The sequence below is a fragment of the Ranitomeya imitator genome, chromosome 1 (assembly GCF_032444005.1).
Source record: "Ranitomeya imitator isolate aRanImi1 chromosome 1, aRanImi1.pri, whole genome shotgun sequence".
Lineage (NCBI taxonomy): Eukaryota > Metazoa > Chordata > Amphibia > Anura > Dendrobatidae > Ranitomeya > Ranitomeya imitator.
Window position 1 is genome coordinate 885197664 of NC_091282.1, and position 20923 is coordinate 885218586.

A 20923-nucleotide genomic window follows, 5' to 3' on the forward strand; every position below is an offset into this window, starting at 1 on the left:
CTTCTTGGGTTAGATTGGTGACCCTTAATATAGGGTTTTCATTGTTTCTTGGGATTTCACCTAGCATTTCATTTTCCACCGTGAATACCGTGGAGAAGAAGGTGTTTAATATGTTAGCTTTTTCCTCGTCATCTACAACCATTCTTTCCTCACTATTTTTTAAGGGGCCTACATTTTCAGTTTTTATTCTTTTACTATTGATATAGTTGAAGAACAGTTTGGGATTAGTTTTACTCTCCTTAGCAATGTGCTTCTCTGTTTCCTTTTTGGCAGCTTTAATTAGTTTTTTAGATAAAGTATTTTTCTCCCTATAGTTTTTTAGAGCTTCAATGGTGCCATCCTGCTTTAGTAGTGCAAATGCTTTCTTTTTACTGTTAATTGCCTGTCTTACTTCTTTGTTTAGCCACATTGGGTTTTTCCTATTTCTAGTCCTTTTATTCCCACAAGGTATAAACCGCTTACACTGCCTATTTAGGATGTTCTTAAACATTTCCCATTTATTATCTGTATTCTTATTTCTGAGGATATTGTCCCAGTCTACCAGATTAAGGGCATCTCTAAGCTGGTCAAACTTTGCCTTCCTAAAGTTCAGTGTTTTTGTGACTCCCTGACAAGTCCCCCTAGTGAAAGACAGGTGAAACTGTACAATATTGTGGTCGCTATTTCCTAGATGCCCAACCACCTGCAGATTTGTTATTCTGTCAGGTCTATTAGATAGTATTAGGTCTAAAAGTGCTGCTCCTCTGGTTGGATTCTGCACCAATTGTGAAAGATAATTTTTCTTGGTTATTAGCAGAAACCTGTTGCCTTTATGGGTTTCACAGGTTTCTGTTTCCCAGTTAATATCCGGGTAGTTAAAGTCCCCCATAACCAGGACCTCATTATGGGTTGCAGCTTCATCTATCTGCTTTAGAAGTAGACTTTCCATGGTTTCTGTTATATTTGGGGGTTTGTAACAGACCCCAATGAGAATTTTGTTACCATTATTCCCTCCATGAATTTCGACCCATATGGACTCGATATCCTCATTTCCTTCGCTAATATCCTCCCTTAAAGTGGACTTTAGACAAGACTTTACATAGAGACAAACGCCTCCTCCTCTCCAATTTTTACGATCCTTTCTAAACAGACTGTAACCCTGTAAGTTAACTGCCCAGTAGTGTTGAGCATTCCGATACCGCAAGTATCGGGTATTGGCCGATATTTGCGGTATCGGAATTCCGATACCGAGATCCGATATTTTTGTGATATCGGGTATCGGTATCGAATCAATAGGGATGTGTAAAATAAAGAATTAAAATAAAAAATATTGATATGCTCACCTCTCCTGCGGCCCCTGGACTTCACGCTGCTATCCGGGAGGCTTTTTTGTTTAAAAAGCGCGCCTTTCGGACCGGTGAATGACGTCCCGGCTTCTGATTGGTCGCGTGCCGCCCATGTGACCGGCACGCGACCAATCAGAGGCCGCGACGTCATTCGCAGGTCCTCAATTCCTAGAATTAGCAGTTTTGTGAATGAGAATGACGTCGCGGCTTCTGATTGGCCGCGTGCCGCCCATGTGACCTTCCGATACTTGATGTCCCATTGACTTGTATTGGTATCGGATATCGGTATCGGCGATACCCGATATTTTTCGGGTATCGGCCGATACTATCCGATACCGATACTTTCAAGTATCGGACGGTATCGCTCAACACTACTGCCCAGTCATAGCTTTCATCTAACCATGTCTCGGTTATTCCCACTATGTCAAAGTTACCTGTAGATATTTCTGCTTCTAGTTCTTCCATCTTGTTTGTCAGGCTTCTGGCGTTTGCGAGGGTGGGGGACATACATACCAGGAAAGGCCCAGAATGGGGGATATATATATACCAGAGTACATATGTCCTTATGGGATTTAGAATGCTACAATGGCCCATGCAGCTGACCAACATGCGGGTCCTATCCGACCCTAGTTATGCCACTGTCACTTATGTACTGGTAAAAACACATCAATACAGATAGAGTGGGTACGAAAGTGTTCATACCCCTTTAAATTTTTCACTCTTTGTTTCAATGCAGCCATTTGGTATATTCAAAAAAGTTAATTTTATTTCTCATTAATCTGCACCTTATCTTGACTGAAAAAAACAGAAATTCTGTAATTTTTTAAAATCTATTAAAAAAGAAAAACTGAAATATCACATGGCCATAAGTATTTAAACCCTTTTAGACACTCATATTTAAGTCACATGCTTTCCATTTCCTTTTGATCCTCCTTGATATGGTTCAAATCCTTCATTGTAGTACAGCTGTGCTTAATTAAACTGATAGGACTTGATTTGGAAAGGCACGCACCTGTCTATATAAGACCTCAGAGCTCACAGTGCATGTCAGACCAAATGAGAATCATGAGGTCAAAGGAACTGGTCAAGGAGCTCAGAGACCGAATTGTGGCAAGGCACAGATCTGGCCAAGGTTGCAAATTAATTTCTGCAGTACTTAAGGTTCCTAAGTTCATTGTGGCCTCCATAATCCTTAAATGGAAGAAGTTAGGGACTACCCAGACCTGGTCGTCCAGCCGAACTGAGCAATTGTGGGAGAAGAGCCTTGGTGAAAGAGGTAAAGAAGAACCAAAAGATCACTGAGGCTGAGCTCCAGAGATGCAGTAGGGAGATGGGAGAAAGTTCCACAAAGTCAACTGTCACTGCAGCCCTCCACCAGTCAGGCCTCTCCTCAGTGCAAGACATATGAAATCCCTCATAGAATTTGCTAAAAAACACATGAAGGACTCCAAGACTATGAGAAATAAGATTCTCTGGTCTGATGAGATGAAGAAAGATCTTTTTGGTGATAATTCTAAGTGGTGTGTGTGGAGAAAACCAGGCACTGCTCATCACCTGCCCAATACAATCCCAGTGAAATATGGTGGTGGTAGTATCATGCTATGGGGGTGTTTTTCACCTGCAGGGACAGGATGACTGGTTGTCTTTGAAGGAAACATGAATGCAGCTAAGTACAGAGATATCCTAGATGAAAACCTCTTCCAGAGTGCTCTTGACCTCAGACTTGGCTGAAGTTTCACCTTCCAACAAGACAAAGACCCTAAGCACACAGATAAAATAGCAAATAAGTGGCTTCAGAGCAACTCTGTGACCATTCATTACTGGCCCAGCCAGGGCCCTGACCTAAACCCAATTGAGCATCTCTGGAGAGACCTGAAAATGGCTGTCCACCAACATCCACCATCCAACCTGACGGAACTGGAGAGGATCTGCAAGGAGGAATGGCAGAAGATCCCCAAATCAAGGTGTGAAAAACTTGTTGCTTCATTCCCAAGAAGACTCATGGCTGTACTAGCTCAAAAGCGTGCTTCTACTTAATACTGAGCAAAGGGTCTGAATACTTATGACCATGTGATATTTCAGTTTTTCTTTTTTAATAAAATTGCAAAAATTTCTACATTTCTTTTTTTTCAGTCAACATGAGGTGCAGAGCGTACATTAATCAGAAAACAAATTAACTTTTTTGAATTTACTAAATGACTGCGATGAAACAGAGTGAAAAATTTAAGGGGGTATGAATACTTTCCGTACCCACTGTACATCAACTATTTTCCCTCTCTGCATCTGTTTCTTCTTTCTAAAGGTACCTTCACATTAAGCGACGCTGCAGCGATACCGACAACGATCCGGATCGCTGCAGCGTCGCTGTTTGGTTGCTGGAGAGCTGTCACACAGACCGCTCTCCAGCGACCAACGATGCCGGTAACCAGGGTAAACATCGGGTAACTAAGCGCAGGGCCGCGCTTAGTAACCCGATGTTTACCCTGGTTACCATGCTAAAAGTAAAAAAAAAACAAACAGTACATACTTACCTACAGCCGTCTGTCCTCCAGCGCTGCGCTCTGCTTCTCTGCTCTCCTCCTGTACTGTCTGGGAGCCGGAAAGCAGAGCGGTGACGTCACCGCTCTGCTTTCCGGCTCACAGACAGTACAGGAGGAGAGCAGAGCACAGCGCTGGAGCACAGACAGCGGTAGGTAAGTATGTACTGTTTGTTTTTTTTTTACTTTTAGCATGGTAACCAGGGTAAACATCGGGTTACTAAGCGCGGCCCTGCGCTTAGTTACCCGATGTTTACCCTGGTTACCAGTGAAGACATCGCTGGATCGGTGTCACACACGCCGATCCAGCGATGTCCACGGGAGATCCAGCGACAAAATAAAGTTCTGGACTTTCTTCAGCGACCAACGATCTCCCAGCAGGGGCCTGATCGTTGGTCGCTGTCACACATAACGATTTTATTAACGATATCGTTGCTACGTCACAAATAGCAACGATATCGTTAACAATATCGTTATGTGTGAAGGTACCTTAAGTCATTTTTAGCCATACTCTTGTTTTCTAATGCAATCCTAATACAGTCTGATAGCAGTAAAAAAAAGCAATTTTAAGGAGCAAATTTAACTACCTCCCACAACTGACTGACTGATAATGATCGGACTTCAATATAGAAATTGCAGTACACAATGAACAACTATTTACTTAGTAACTTTCAGATGAAAGCTTTGTATCTAGAAAAACAACATTAAAGTTTGAAATGAATCTACAGTCTACAAATAATTTGTTAACTCTCCAGCAATAATGAACCTTTGAGTATTTTAATGAGGTTACTTTGCATTATGAAACTTTAATCTTGTGCATTTTGATCACATCGAGTAAAGTAGTAGTCTTCCTGCAGCCTTCTTTATTTACTTTATGATTTTCAGATATATTTCTTAATGTCATCTCTAAGTTCACAGGTAATTCATTCATTTGTGAATTTCAGTTTGGAAAAATTTGTAATATTTTTGCCAATCTTAAGTGGTAAATATACATCAATTGGAATTCAATACATTATGTGTTTTTAACTGCCTTAGCGATACAGGGTTATCCATTTGTCAGTATGTCATTTGTCAGCAGCTTCCATCAAAAAATGTTGATCCTAGTTAGCTTCACCAATGAAGCTACTTTAACCCCTTCATCCCCAGGTGATTTTCTATTTTTTTTTTCTCAATTTTATTTTTATTTCAAAAGCCATAACATTTTTTTTCTTTAATACAGACATATGAGTGCTTAATTTTTACAGGACGAATTGCACTTTTGAATGACATCACTCATTTTATCATGTGATTCACTGAAAAGCAAGAAAACAATTCCAAATGCTGTGAAATTGCAAAAAAGTGTACTTTCACAATTGTTTTGGAGTTTTTTATTTACCATGTTCAGTATATAGTAAAACTGACCAGACAATATGATTCTCTATGTCAGTTCAAGTACGCAGATACCAAACATGTATAGTTTTTTGCTTAACTGGTAAAAAAAATTGGAAATTTGTAAGACCATTCCAGAACTCGTAAAGTTATTATTTTCCGGTTTATGGGTTTGTGTGAGGGCTTACTTTTGCACCCTGTGCTGACATTTTTATTGATACTATTGTGAGGTAGATACAATGTTTTTATTGTTTCTTATTGCATTTTATTGCAATGTTGCAGCGGTGAAAAAAAACACAATATTCTGGTGTATTGATTTTTTTTTTATACGCTGTTTACCGATTGCATTAATTTATAGGTTTTGTTAGATAAGACTTTAAAAAATGCATAGATACCAAATATGTGTACTTTTATTTTTGTAAATTGTTTTATTTTTAATGGGACAAGTTGGGGGTGATTTGAACTTTTGTGAGGGTTTTGTTTACATTGTTAAACTTTTTTTCACCTTTTTCGTTTATTTAATAGTCCTCTTATTGGACTTGGATCCAATTGCTTATACTACATATGAATAGAAAAAAATCACGATCTCCGATGAATGCTATTCATGCCTTTCACAAGAGGATCATAATGACAGCCACGGGGGTCATCAGCAGACAGCCGGCTTACATGGCAACCCATCAGTGCCTCACGGTCACATCACCAGCAACAGATATGAGCATGGAATGACGCATCCCCCTGCCAGCTCCACTCCACCTGTGGATATCAAAGGCACATGATGGCTGATTCAATCATCCAGCATCTGTGAAGAAAAATGTGAGCTTGATGTGCAAGACTACATCAAAGTTAGGCCGGTGACACACTCAGCGTATGGAAATATGGTCCGTATTTTACGGCCGCAATATGCAGAAATGTCCCAAAAATAGTGATCCCTATGTCATCCGTAGGCAGGGTGTGTCAGCGTATTTTGCGCATGTCATCCTCCATATGTAATCTGTATGGCATCCGTACTGCGAGATTTTCTCGCAGGCTTGCAAAATGGACATACAATGGATCCATGGACTCAAAAATTTGTTAAAACATATATAATGTATATATATATATATATATATATATATATATGTCAGTGAGACACACACATATATATATATATATTAATATAAATTAATATATATATATTAATATTTCATACAGCGCTAGATAGGAGAAAAGCCGGTAATTCAAATCTCCTTCTCAAACCCGACATGATATGAGACATGGTTTACATACAGTAAACTATCTCATATCCCTTCTTTTATTACATATTCCTCTTTAGTAATGTTAGAACTGTATGTGTGTAAAATTTGGTGTCTCTAGCTATTAAATTAAAGGGTTAAATCGTGGAAAAAATTGGCGTGGGCTCCCGCGCAAATTTCTCCGCCAGAGTGGGAAAGCCAGTGACTGGGGCAGCTATTAATAGCCTGGAGAGGGTCCATGGTTATTGCCCCCCTCTGGCTAAAAACATCTGCCCCCAGCCACCCCAGAAAGGCACATCTGGAAGATAAGTAACTCCTAAACAATTGCTCTTGCACATGTATTATTGGCAAACCAAGATAAGGTGTAATTATTCAAACATATTTACCTCTGCAAGCACATGTGAAACCAGGGAAACCCCTACGCACGTTTCGATATGTTCTTCTTCCGGGGGCGTCACCCCCCCCCCACACACACACACACACACACACACACACACACACACCTTATCTTGGTTTGCCAATAATACATGTGCTAGGGCAATTGTTTAGGAGTTACTTATCCCATGTATGTGCACAAAAAATAGACTATTTATAAACTAGGAAATACTCTTGTTAATAATCATATGTGTATCACTGCAGCCAGTCTTATATATATGTCCATGCACATTGGCACTTTAATTTACGAGCAGGGCCCTCACTCCTCTTGGTATCTGTTTTGAACTGTATTTCTGTTATGCTGTAATGTCTATTGTATGTACAAGTCCCCTCTATAATTTGTAAAGCGCTGCGGAATATGTTGGCGCTATATAAATAAAAATTATTATTATTATTATTATTATTATTAATATATGACTGTGTTATTTACCCAGAAAATCTGTTTAGATTTTGCTCATTTTATTGCCTATAAGTTAATCTGATAGCAAGTATGGAATAAGTTAGGGGACTTACCTTAACACATATAGTTTGTCAGTATTTAGGCTTTTTATAAAAAGCACATGTGACCTGCTTGTTTTGGATTGAAGGTACTTGCATATGTATAAAATGATGGATGTTAAAAATATGAAATATTTTATTCATTTATTATAAATAAAATTTATACGTTTTAAACTAAACATTCTGTGGCCTGTATAATATCTTGGGGGGCCTTTTTTGAATATCAGATTTTGAATGTGTTCTTTGGGAATTTATCTATGGACTAATATGTATAAATCTATTGTCTCAGTGTCACATTGCAGAAAGGTTGTCCATGCGCTATTGCTGCTGCTGAAAGTAAACTCAGTTAAATAGATAGTATCCTGTCCTGTGTGAAATTAATCTTGCGGCATCAAATTAGATGTGCAAAAATTGTGTTGCAGTTTCCGGAGGCCCAATTGGCTACTCCAAATCGATTGCCATAAAACTGTGTTTCAGTGGCATATCAGAAGGCCAGATTTCCACGTAAAAATCATTAGGCCTAATATTGGGTGCAGCCACAAGGCCCAAACAGCTATTCTAAAACGTTTGTGATAAAACTGTGTTTCAGTGGCCAATCAGAAGGCCAAATTTCCACTTAAAAATCGCTAGACAGTAGCTGTACCTGGCGGTAAAAAGTTTAACGCCGGTCGCAGAATCGTTGTCTGATGTGAGTACTACTCCCATCAGCCTACACAGTTGTCACTGATAACAGCGAGAGCAGGCTCAGTTGATGGAGTATTCATCAACCTGTGCCTGAAATATAAATATATATATATATATTTTTAAATTAAGTGTGGTCTGTTCTATTTTTAATTACCAACATGGCAGAACTGAAAGCTGCAGGCAGCAACCCTCAGCTATTAGCTTTGTTATGACTGGTCATCATGAACAGAGTGGCCCCCCATCATTTTTTAAAATTATTTAAATAAATAATTTAAAAAAACAATGTGGGGTTCCCCATTTTTGATACGCAGCCAAGCTAAAGCAGAGAGCTGGGGGATGGTATTCTCAGGCTGGTAAGGGGCCATGAGTATTGGCCCCTCCAGCCTAAACGGCAGTACCCATCACCAGACTGCTCATGTGACCGCGACGTCATTGAAGGTCCTTCACTCACCGCATTCTAAGGAACAGAGGGAGACGCTTGCAGCGCTCTGATCCAGGGCCCGTCCGAGGGTGAGTATATCCATGTTTTTTATTTTTATTCTTTATTTTTTACATGAATATGGATCCCAGGGCCTGAAGGAGAGTCTCCTCTCCTACAGACCCTGGGAACCACACGCCGAAATGCAGGATCGCTCCCTGCCCACACCGTACCCGGCGTATAAGACGACCCCCGACTTTTGGGACAATTTTTAGGGGTCAAAAAGTCGTCTTATATGCCGGGAAATACGGTAAATACCCCTGAAGGAGAAAATGTTAGCGTTAAGTGTAATTTTATGTGTATGGGGTGATGTTGGTGTCTTCCAGGTTTGGAATAGTCAAGGGCAACCATGTTTAATGAGGGGTGGTATATAAGGATGTGAACTGTTGTGCTCCTCCCCTTGAAGACAGTGGTCATGTGATAAGAATAGTGTTCTACGGTTTTACTGCATTTTATTGTGTCATGTGAAGTGTGAACTATGCCATGCATTTTTTGGGGAATGTAATTTAAATAATGCCTAGTGTAATATATACTAATGTTGGTATGTAGGCATTACCATGGTAATGCCTAACATGACCCAGAGGCACTCAGCTCAGGTATAGGGAAATTAATAGTTAAGCATAGGGTAACACATAGGTTAGTGCTTAAGAAATAGAAAGTGACTGTAACTCCATCAGGGACAGATACAATAAGAAACAAATTGAGACTAGCCCAGTTTGGAAGGGGAGGGTAAGGCAAAAAGGAACCACTTCATGGTTTAGTTAGTTCGTGAAAAGTTTGTTGACGAAGTGACAAGTTGAAGTGCAAGAAGCAGTGGGTTTACAGTGTGAGGAGTACACTTGGAGTTAGGCAGTATGAGACATCATCATGTCACCTGATGAATAAGCATTTTGCCTGTTAATCTAGTGAAGCGCAGCCTGTTAAAAGGCCGATTGTTGGGTAATGTGGTCAAAGAAATGCTCATTTATGTTAATTGTCGAGTATAAATGTACTCTGTGTTTTCTTTATGGAGTTAGGGCCCTGAAATAATACATTTCCTCTTTGTTTTAGCAACAAAAACATGATTTATGTGATATAATATTAAACTGTGAAAGTTGTCACATATATAAATGTCACGGCTGCTACTGTATCCTCAGCGCAACCTCACTCACCAGGAATTTTCTCCTTGAGGCAAAGCGTGCCGCTGAACTTAGTTACTCCTGCACTTCCCTGCACGGCTGCTTCAACATGGTGTTTCCATCCAGCCTTAGGGGAGCGTGAACGGTCACTTAGGAATTTAACACTGCTGTGTCCTGCAGAGATCTGGCTCCCCAGCCTATCTCATGCAAGCAGGCTCTAGTTAGGGCAGCTACACCCACCATTCCTCACCCGAACATTAGTTCCTGCCTCATTTGTACCTGTGCATGTTGTCCCGTATTATGATTTTCTTTACTGACCTGGCAAGCTACCTATCATGTCTGACCTCTCAGCTCCTGAACTGGGCTATTCATAATGATCCTGTGCTGCCTGCCCCGACCTTGGACCGTTTGACCATGCTTTGTTTTTGTCCTCCTGTACCAAGCCTCCGACCCTCCGGTCAGTTGCTGCAGACCCAGGGACTGCCCTGGAGTGGTAACTGGCAACTGCAGCCAAGCTTAGCCTTAACACCAGAGACTGTAGTAAACATCAGATAGTTGCTTAGTCATGCCCCGCCAGGGTGAACTCGACCTCTGGTGCAGTGGGTCCACACCCACCCACCAGTGTTACACAGCATTACAAGTAAATAAACACTTCAAATACTTTTTAGGCCTCATTTTCACGTACATGTTGTATCCATGATTTTCATAGATAGAACACGTATCCATTATAGTTGATAGGACAAGTCTGTGTTTTGTTTTTTTTGTGAACCATTTGTCCTCAATAAATTCTCAGAGATGTGTACATTTTTTATCAGAATCAAAAATGAAAATCACCCATGTAATTCTATGGGTCTATGAAAATCACAGACAGCACAAGGATAGCATCCGTGTTGCATTAATGTATGTGAATAGCATTGCAATAGATAGGAGAAGTTTGGGGATCTATTTATTTATCAATAGGTGAAAATCACTGATGAAACACTGGTGGTAAAAATTGATACACTGACCAAACACTGATGAAACGCTGATCCAATACAATTGCTATTTTTGTGCATACTGTATGGGAGAAACATACCGTTTTTTCCGGCGTATAAGATGACTTTTTAGCCCCTGAAAATCGTCTCAAAAGTCGGGGGTCGTCTTATACGTCGGGTACGGCGTGTGCAGGGAGCGATCCTGGATGGTTCCCAGGGTCTGAAAAAGAGGACACTCTCCTTCAGACCCTGGGATCCATATTCATGCAAAGAATAAAAATAAAAAATATGGATATACTCACCCTCTGACGGCCCCTGGCTCTCAGCGTCGCAAGCGGCAGCCTCCGTTCCTAAGAATGCATTGAGCGTAGGACCTGCTATGACGTTGCGGTCACGCGACCGGTCACGTGACCGCGACGTCATCCCAGGTCCTAAGCTCAATGCATTCTTAGGAACAGAGGCTGCCGCTCGCAACGCTGAGAGCCAGGGGCCGTCAGAGGGTGAGGATATCTATATTTTTTATTTTTACTCTTTATTTTTTACATGAATATGGATCCCAGGGCCTGAAAGAGAGTCTCCTCTCCTCCAGACCCTGGGAACAATACGCACCGCACACGCCGTATAAGATGACTGGGCGTATAAGATGACCCCCGTCTTATATGGTGGGTATATCCCAAATTCCATATTTTATATGGAAAAGTTGGGGGTTGTCTTATACGCCCAGTCATCTTATACACCAGAAAATACGGTACTGTATATCTGAATCAGGCGTTAAAAATACAGGCACTAAAGTTGATCAAAGAAGTTTTATAATTTGTTTTAGCTTTATTATTATCTTAATATAATAATTAGTTGAAACCCAATTTAAACTATAAAATAAAAGAGAAGTTAAGAGAGGTTCACGTGGAATCTCCCAGTAGATTACTCAGCAGTTAATTCATATTAACTAGATTTCATCAAATACATTTTTACAAGCCAAAAAGCAGTTTGATTGCTTTCCAGTGGTTTTCAGTGGTGTACTATTTAGGAGCTACAGTTTTAAATCTTCTGTGTCATCTCAAAAGAGATATGTTACCTTATGTTAATCTACTCCTCCCTTAGCAGACATGAGCTATCAGATAGTCTCTTTGTTACATGTGGAGGTGAAATATGGTGGATACAATTAATATTCCAGTGCTGTGCGTACCATAATTAGAAGGCCAAAAGGCTGACAATGATAGCTGCAAAGCCAGGTCCTAGGTCGTAAATGTAATGGAGAAATAAATTAAGGGACCAGAACACATTGAAATCCAGAATTCAGTCACAGCTGGTATTAGCAATAGAGTCCTTTCTTCCGCTATTTTATCATTCACACTTCACTGATCTTTATGGAAATGACCAATACAGCGGGTAAGGCTACAAATAGGCCCACTGAGGTAATGTTAATACCTATTCTTATCAAATAGAATCACCATGGAGCTAATCTTCTGCAAATTATTTCAGGGAATTGATATTTCATGTGCAAATCAGGATGGCGGTAGAGCTGATCTCTGGCAAAGATCGACTTGGCGTTTATTAATCTAAGACAATGTACATTCTATTGGAACAAAATGAACATAAATGTTCTAAAATCAGACTCCTAAGAGCAAGAGAATAGGACTAATTAATACATGGAAAAAGTCGCAAAAAAAAAAAGATTCATTTAATGCTAGATGAAAAGTCACATTAAAGTTAACTATTCAATTTGCTTTCTTCTGTAAATCTGTCTTGAAGGCCAGAAGTTTCCTCCCCAATGCTCCATATCATGTATGCGGTAATTGTAAACTTGTCAGTGTTATGTACTTGTCAATATTATAGCGTGCTGTGACAGCTTAAATATGAGGAGTGTGAAAGAAAAGATGAAAGGGCTACAGAAACAGATATAAATAGATTAGTAATTAAGAAGAATGGCATTTGAGATTTTTTAACCCCTTCACCCCGAAGCCTGTTTTCACATTCATGACAAGGCTAAATTTTACAATTCTGACCAGTGTCACTTTATGCGGTAAGTACTCTCGAACGCTTCAACAGATCCTATGCGGATTTTGAGGCAGTTTTCTTGTGACATATTGTACTTTATGATAGTGGTAAAATTTGTTCAATATGACTTGCATTTATTTATGAAAATATCGGAAATTTGGCGAATATTTGGAAAATGTTCCAATTTTCAAACTTTTAATTTTTATGCCCTTAAACCGGAGAGTTGTGTCACACAAAATAGTTAATAAACAACATTTCCCTCATGTCTAACTTACATAAGCACAATTTTTGAAACATATTTTTTTTTATTAGGAGCTTATTTGGTTTAAAAGATGACCAGTGATTTCTAATTTTTCCAACAAAATTTACAAAACCATTTTTTTAGGAGCCACATCACATTTGAAGCGACTTTGAGGGGCTTATATTACAGAAAATAACCAAAACTGACATCATTTTAAAACCTGCATTGTTCAAGGTGTTCAAAACCATATTCAAGAATAATAATCTTAATAATAATTTTTATTTTTATATAGCGCTAACATATTACGCAGCGCTTTACAGACATTATCATTGCTGTCCCCAATGGGGCTCACAATCTAAATTCCCTATCAGTATGTCTTTGGAAGAAGTTTATTAGCCCTTCAAGTGCTTCACAGGAATTAATGGAAAAGGAAAAAAATGAACATTTAACTTTTTTCACACAAAGGTAAAAGGAAAAATTGGGCCGCAAAACAGTTGTGCACTTTCTCCTGAGTACACAGAAGCCCAATATGTGGGAGAAAACTACTTTTTTGGCACACGGCAGAGATCGGAAGGGAAGGAGCGCCTTTTCACTTGTTGAATGCAAAATTAGCTGGAAATAGTTGAGGCCATGTGACATTTAGAGAGCCAATGATGTGCCTAAACAGTGGGAACAGTTCACAATTGATAACATTTTGAAAACTAGACCCCTCAGGGCACTTATCTAGATGAGCCGTGAAAATAAAAAATCACGTTTTTTACACAGAAATGTTTTTTAGCCTCAAATTTAGCATTTTTGCAAAAGTAACAAGAGAAATGGCACTATACAATTTGTTGTTCATTTTTTTCGTGAGATTCTCCATATGTGGGACAAAAATACTTTTTTGCCGCACTGCAGGGGTGAGAAGGGAAGGCACGCCATTTGACTTTTTGAATGGAAAATTTGCTGGAATAATTAGCTGACACCATGTCACGTTTGGAGAGCCCATGATGTGCCTAGACAGTGGAAACCCCCCATAAGTGACCCCATTTTGGAAACTACACCCTAAATTAATTTTTATAAAAGTGGGGTGTGCACCTTGAATCTCCAGGTGCTTCACAGAAGTTTATAATGTTAAACCATGAAAATAAAGAAAAACAATTTTTTAATTGCTCATATTGACACCACAGATGTGTCATAGAATTTTATACTATTGGGAAGTGAAGAAAAAATAATTACATTTTTACCACAAAAAAAAAATTAGCCCTAGATTTTACATTTTCACACTAGGAGATGGGTAAAAAATGCATCAAAATTTGCCCCACAATTTCTGCTATATGTGGATATACCCCATATGTGGTTGTACAGTACTGCCTAGCCACACGGCGACACTCTGGAGGGATGAAGTCCTATTTTCCTCTTCTAGCACATATTTTGCTAGAATAGTTTGCGGACTCCATATACAGAGCCCCCAAGTGCAATAAGAAAAGAATCCACTCTCAAGTGACCCCATTTTGAAAATTATACCCTTTTAGGAATTTATCTACAGGTGTAGTGACGATTTTGACCCCATTGTTTTTTTCCAGAAGCAAGCAGCAGTGGAGACTGCTGAGTGATGATTGCAAACTGCCATTATATTGCCCAGTTTGTAGATGCTCACATTATGGTGACCATCTCATGCTTCTGGAGACACGTACCTGTAAATTAGGTGGCTTTTAATCGCTGCAGAAGCGTAAAAAATGTGGTTTAGACACATTGGGGCTCAGAAGGGGGATGCATTTGGATTTTAGAGTGCAGAATTTTCTGGAATTCTTTTGGGAGTTGATGAGCAATAGCACTTTTCCAGAGCCAGTTCTGAGTCTGTATTAACAATCACCAGATTTATCCTCAAACATAACTATCGGCGAGGAGCTATATCTGCACTGGAACTGCTAACAAGTATTTTGACAAGTATTTTGAGGCTTTTATAGCAATGAAATGTACCCAAGAAGATGTAATACCCTATGGGTGAGCAATATAATACTGAGAAATTGTGAACAAGTTTATGAGAGTTAGAAGGCCAGAACTCCACATAAATATTGTTAGGTCTAATATTGGGGGGAAACCAAGATGCCCAATTTGCTAATCCAATAAATTTGTGATAAAACTGAGTTTCAATGAGAAATCAAAAGAACAGATTTCCACTTAAAAATAGTTAGGCCTAATACTGGGGTCCAGTCAGGAGACCCAGACCCAATTTGCTAATCCAAATAGTTTGTCATAAAACTGTTTTCAGTGACAAACCAAAAAGCAAGATTTCTACTTAAACATCATTAGGCCTAATATTGGGGTGCAGCCACAAGGCCCAATTAGCTACTCCAAATGGTCTGTGATGAAACTGTGTTTCAATGACAAATTACTGTAGAAGGCCAGATTTCCAGTTAAAAATCATTGGACTTTATACCTTATATTAGCGTGCAGCCATGAGACCTAATCAGCTAATGAAAATCGTTTGTGATAAAACTGTGCTTCAGAAATCAGAAGGCCAGATTTCCACTTAAAATCATCAGGTATAACAGTATTGTTCAGGAACTAGTGATGAGCGAATAGCACTGTTGCTTGGGTCTCAATGTTATGGTGTGGTGGCCTAGGAGCAGCATGAGACAGACTCTGGAGAAGGTGGTCCCTGTACTGACCGCAGACCCTGAACCCAGCAGCACAACTAGAAATAGCCGTGGGGGGTACCTAACACTCCCTAGACCCCTCGGCACAGCCTAAGATCTAACTACCCCTAAAGACAGAAACAGGAAACCTATCTTGCCTCAGAGAAAATCCCCAAAGGATAGATAGCCCCCCACAAATATTGACTGTGAGAGGAGAGGGAAATAACATACACAGATATGAAATCAGATTTTAGCATAGGAGGCCATGCTAGCTAAAAAGAAAGAATAGAACAGAGTACTATGCGGTCAGTATAAAAACACTAGAAAATATCCACCACAGAAGATACGAATCACCACATCTGACTAAAGACATGGGGGGTATATCTGCATCTCCAGAGAAATAGCTAGGCTGCAAAAAAATCCTTCACAGACAAAACTGGACAAGACAAAAACATGAATATGCACAGAACTATAAGGTCCACAGCAGGTGGACAGCAAAAACAAAGCCCGGACTTATCTTTGTTGAAAAGCACAGCAAACTGGAGAGACCAGCAGGGAAGTGAATCCTGCAAAAACAATGACAACTGGCACTGACTAAAGAGTCCTGCAAAGCTATATACCCCAGTCAGTTTTGCAATTAGTAGATACACATGTCCACTCCTGCAGTCCAGGCACAACTGCATTACCCTCTACAACCACCGGAGGGAGCCCAAAAGCAGAATTCACAACAGTACCCCCCCTTGAGGAGGGGTCACCGAACCCTCACCAGAGCCCCCAGGCCGATCAGGATGAGCCCGATGAAAGGCACAAACCAAATCAACGGCATGGACATCAGAGGCAGAAACCCAAGAATTATCCTCCTGGCCATAACCCTTCCACTTGACAAGGTACTGAAGCTTCCGCCTCGAAAAACGAGAATCCAAAATCTTCTCAACAACATATTCCAACTCCCCATCGACCAATACAGGGGCCGGAGGATCAACAGAGGGAACAACGGGCTCCACATATTTCCGCAACAAAGATTTATGGAAGACATTATGAATTGCAAACGAGGCCGGAAGCGCCAGGCGACAGGACACCGGATTAATAATCTCAGAAATCCTATAAGGACCAATAAATCGAGGCTTAAACTTAGGGGAAGAAACCTTCATAGGAACATGACGGGAAGATAACCAAACCAGATCCCCAATCCGAAGCCGGGAATCAACACACCGATGACGATTAGCAAAACGTTGAGCCTCCTCCTGAGACAGCACCAAATTGTCCACCACATAAGCCCAAATCTGCTGCAACCTGTCGACCACAGAATCCACACCAGGAAGGTCAGAAGGCTCAACCTGCCCAGAAGAAAAACGAGGATGAAAACCAAAATTACAAAAAAAAGGCGAAACCAAAGTATCCGAACTAGCCCGATTATTAAGGGCAAACTCGGCCAATGGCAAAAAAGCCACCGAATCATCCTGATCAGCAGACACAAAGCATCTCAAATAGGTCTCCAAGGTCTGATTAGTACACTCAGTCTGGCCATTTGTCTGAGGATGAAATGCAGAAGAAAAAGACAAATCAATGCCCAGCTTGGCACAAAAGGCCCGCCAAAACCTGGAAACAAACTGGGAACCTCTGTCGGACACAATATTCTCCGGAATACCATGCAAACGTACCACATGCTGAAAAAACAACGGAACCAAATCAGAAGAAGACGGCAATTTAGGCAAAGGCACCAAATGAACCATCTTAGAAAATCGGTCACAGACAACCCAGATAACCGACATTCTTTGGGAAACAGGAAGATCGGAAATAAAATCCATAGAAATATGTGTCCAGGGCCTCTCGGGGACCGGTAATGGCAAAAGCAACCCACTAGCGCGGGAACAGCAAGGCTTAGCCCGCGCACAAATCCCACAGGACTGCACAAAAGAACGCACATCCCGCGACAAAGAAGGCCACCAAAAGGACCTACTAACCAAATCTCTGGTACCAAAAATCCCAGGATGGCCAGCCAACACAGAACAATGAACCTCAGAAATCACTTTAGTAGTCCATCTATCAGGAACAAACAGTTTCTCCACAGGACAGCGGTCAGGCTTATCAGCCTGAAATTTCTGAAGAACCTGTCGCAAATCAGGGGAGATGGCAGAAAAAATCACCGCTTCCATCAAAATGCCGACTGGCTCAAGAACCCCAGGGGAATCAGGAAAAAAACTCCTAGAGAGGGCATCCGCCTTAACATTCTTAGTAGCAGGAATGTACGAGACCACAAAATCAAAACGGGAGAAAAACAGGGACCATCGAGCCTGTCTAGGATTCAGCCGTTTGGCAGACTCGAGGTAAATCAGATTCTTATGATCAGTCAGGACCACAATACGGTGCTTGGCCCCCTCAAGCCAATGTCGCCACTCCTCAAATGCCCACTTCATAGCCAACAACTCCCGATTGCCGACATCATAATTGCGTTCCGCAGGCGAAAACTTCCGAGAAAAGAAGGCACACGGTTTCATCAAGGAACCATCAGAATTCCTCTGAGACAAAACAGCCCCTGCCCCAATCTCAGATGCGTCAACCTCAACCTGAAATGGAAGAGAAACATCTGGCTGAAGCAACACAGGGGCAGAAGTAAATCGGCGTTTAAGCTCCTGAAAGGCAGAAACAGCCGTGGAGGACCAATTCGCCACATCAGCGCCTTTCTTGGTCAAATCGGTCAGAGGTTTAACCACACTGGAGAAGTTGGCAATGAAACGACGATAAAAATTAGCAAAGCCCAAGAATTTCTGAAGGCTCTTCACAGATGTGGGCTGAATCCAATCATGAATGACCTGAACCTTAACCGGATCCATTTCTATAGATGAGGGAGAAAAAATGAAACCCAAAAAATAAACCTTCTGCACTCCAAAGAGGCACTTTGACCCCTTCACAAATAAAGCATTATTACGGAGGATCTGAAATACCATCCTGACCTGTTTCACATGAGACTCCCAATCATTGGAAAAAAATCAAAATATCATCCAAATATACAACCATGAATTTTTCAAGATAACTCCGAAAGATATCATGCATGAAGGATTGGAACACAGATGGGGCATTAGAGAGTCCGAATGGCATCACAAGGTATTCAAAATGGCCTTCAGGCGTATTAAATGCAGTTTTCCATTTGTCACCCTGCTTGATACGAATAAGACTATATGCCCCTCGAAGGTCAATCTTAGTAAACCAACTAGCCCCCTTAATCCTAGCAAACAAATCAGTAAGCAAGGGCAAGGGTCATTGAAATTTGACCGTGATCTTATTCAAGAGGTGATAATCAATACAGGGTCTCAAGGATCCATCCTTCTTGGCAACAAAAAAGAACCCCGCTCCCAACGGCGAAGAAGATGGCCGAATATGCCCTTTCTCCAAAGACTCCTTAATATAGCTCCGCATGGCGGTATGTTCAGGCACAGACAGGTTGAAAAGTCGGCCCTTAGGGAACATACAACCTGGAATCAAGTCAATAGCACAATCACAGTCCCTATGCGGTGGAAGGGAACTGTATTTGGGCTCATCGAATACATCCTGGAAGTCTGACAAAAACTCAGGAACTTCAGAAGAGGGGGAAGAGGAAATTGACATCAAAGGAACCAGATCATGAACCCCCTGACAACCCCAACTAGTCACAGACATGGATTTCCAGTCTAACACCGGATTATGTAGCTGTAACCATGGAAAACCCAGCACAATATCATCATGCAAATTATGCAACACCAAAAAACGACAATCTTCCTGATGGGCTGGCGCCATGCACATGGTCAGCTGTGTCCAAAACTGAGGTTTATTTTTAGCCAACGGTGTAGCATCAATGCCCCTCAAAGGAATAGGGTTCTGCAAAGGCTGCAAGGGAAAACCACAACGTCTGGCAAATTCTAAGTCCATTAAGTTCAGAGCGGCACCTGAATCCACAAATGCCATGACAGAAAATGATGATAATGAGCAAATCAAGGTCACAGATAACAGAAATTTAGGTTGTATAGTACTGATGGCAACAGAACTAGCGATTCTCTTTGTACGCTTAGGGCAATCAAAAATAACATGAGCAGAATCGCCGCAGTAAAAACACAACCTATTCTGACGCCTGAATGTTTGACGTTCAACTCTAGACAAAATCCTATCACACTGCATAGGCTCAGGGCTCCGCTCAGAGGACAACGCCACAGTGTGAACAGCTCTGCGCTCGCGCAAGCGCCGATCAATCTGAATGGCCAGAGACATAGAATCACTCAGACCAGCAGGCGTGGGGAACCCCACCATAACGTCTTTAACGGATTCAGAAAGACCCTTTCTGAAAATTGCCGCCAAGGCATCCTCTTTCCATTTAGTCAGTACAGACCATTTTCTAAATTTCTGGCAATACGATTCTGCCGCTTCTTGACCTTGACACAGGGCTAACAAGATTTTCTCAGCCTGATCCACAGAATTAGGCTCATCATACAACATCCCCAATGCCTGAAAGAACGAATCAACATTAAGCAAAGCAGGATTGTCAGTTTCCAGGGAAAATGCCCAATCCTGTGGGTCACCACGCAGCAGAGATATGATGATTTTAACCTGCTGAATAGGATCACCAGAAGACCAGGGTCTTAATGCAAAAAACAGTTTACAGTTATTTTTGAAACTCAAAAATTTGGATCTGTCACCAAAGAATAAATCAGGAGTGGGAATCTTAGGTTCTAAGGCAGGAGTTTGAATATAATCTGAAATACCCTGTACCCTAGCAGCAAGCTGATCCACCCGAGAAACTAACTCCTGAACATTCATGTTAATACTAGATTCCGTAGCCACCCAGAGATAAAGAGGGAGGAAAATCCCAAACAGGCTAAAGAAAAAAAAATGGCTCAAAAGCTTCCCTCCCTTCTTCTGAGATGCAATTAACTCATAGTTGGGGCCAGTTGTACTGTTATGGTCTGGTGGCCTAGGAGCAGCATGAGACGGACTCTGGAGAAGGTGGTCCCTGTACTGACCGCAGACCCTGAACCTAGCAGCACAACTAGAAGTAGCCATGGGGGGTACCTAACACTCCCTAGACCCCTCGGCACAGCCTAAGATCTAACTACCCCTAAAGACAGAAACAGGAAACCTATCTTGCCTCAGAGAAAATCCCCAAAGGATAGATAGCCCCCCACAAAAATTGACTGTGAGAGGAGAGGGAAATAACATACGCAGATATGAAATCAGATTTTAGCATAGGAGGCCATGCTAGCTAAAAAGAAAGAATAGAACAGAGTACTATGCGGTCAGTATAAAAACACTAGAAAATATCCACCACAGAAGATGCGAATCACCACATCTGACTAAAGACATGGGGGGTATATCTGCATCTCCAGAGAAATAGCTAGGCTGCAAAAAAATCCTTCACAGACAAAACTGGACAAGACAAAAACATG